The sequence below is a fragment of the Opisthorchis viverrini genome, assembly GCF_000715545.1.
Source record: "Opisthorchis viverrini unplaced genomic scaffold opera_v5_173, whole genome shotgun sequence".
Taxonomy (NCBI): Eukaryota; Metazoa; Platyhelminthes; class Trematoda; order Opisthorchiida; family Opisthorchiidae; genus Opisthorchis; species Opisthorchis viverrini.
In genome coordinates, this window is record NW_008751827.1 from 158308 (window position 1) to 159901 (window position 1594).

Sequence of the window (1594 nt, forward strand, 5' to 3'; positions counted from 1 at the left end):
AAACATGAGGCGGCCTGGTGCAGCACATTCAGTTGCCTGAGAACATCATAAAGGAGAGATTCAGCTGGGTTCCAGGTGAGTCTCTCGAACGAACCAAATTAGTTTGCAAATGAGTGTGTATTCGTTAACAGTGGAATTAGTTGAGTACACAAAACACTCCAGAGGACATGCTGAGTGTTTAAAACTGTCTCTCAGTGGCACTACTTGACACGAGAACATTGAATAGCGACACTCTCTTGATTCTCAACTCATTTTTCCATGAGTCGCGTTAAAAGTTCGCAAGCCGGGCAATAAGTATCTGTAAGTGAAAACTTACGACAACATCCCATAGCACAGTCCCCTTTCAACACCAACTTAATTCTCAAGTGAATGCTTATCGCTCAAAAGGTACAGTGTGATGTTCAAGTCGAAAATAAGTTTGACGGAGAGTAGGTTATTAGGCCTATCTGAAGATTCTAAAGCAGAGCAAAGTCTATCCATTTCCGTGACCTCATGAGTGGTACTGCGACCTTACTTTTAATTGTTAGTCGGAAGGTAAGTTTACTAAGGTCAGTTCAAAGTTAATACAGTTGTAACAGTTGTGACACATTTTCGGCTGACAAGTGCAATTAATATGTAATCAATTGGCCCGAAATAATTGGACCTGTTTTGCCAAGCAAATCTTTACAGTTGGCTCAAAATTGGCACTCCAGGTCTGCAAATTGGCAGAAACCGTAATATTCTTGTATACTCTTCGCAGGGACAAAAATTCCTACCCACTGTTCTTACTTCGCTGAAGTTCTGCTCCCATCATTTTGTTGCAGAGAATTTTGACATAATAGTGTTACCGCGTTCATAAAACAAGTATCAAATAGGAAAATAGAAAAAATAAATGAGAGAAATAATGATAAATATGACAATACGATTTGGATAACCCACGTGGTCACATTTTCAGGTCATATGATCCGGCATTCAAGTGTTAACCTATATTTGTGGTATTTCGCTTCTGTTCACTCCAAAAGAACAGTGATTTTCTATTTTTGAAACTAAGATGTTATAAAAATTCAGATAAAATATGTTCTCATGAAGAACGCTGCTTTGAATTACCGTAAAAGCAACCTGGGATGATCAGTTCTGGAGAGGTAAGTGCTCTCCCTACTGATATACGCTTTGGTGGGGGGAGACAGCTAAAGTGGTCCACTTTGAGAATATTGTTTCTCCGAAGAACAAGTGTCGACTTAGGAGAGCGACACATATTTTTTTTTCGATACTTACAAATTTGTTTAGGTTTAGGTCTGCGATGGGTGTGTCCACACGAAAAATTCCGCCGTGATTCAGCGTCTTTTTTTCTGTGTGTTGACCGCATCTCGAGACAATCTGGTGTGACAGGCTGAAACATCGGATCCACCTAGTCCGTTCACGATTGGCGTGGACACATGGAAATGGGATGCAAACTTCTCGGGAGGGGTGAAGGGATATTTGGCCCACATTCAAACTGTATTCTTTTGTTTGTCTGCATTTACCACACCATTGACGGTGTCATACCAGACAACTTGTAATTTTGGATCTCAGGGCTTGAATCATGTCAAGCCATGTTCATCGCGTGCTTCGACTA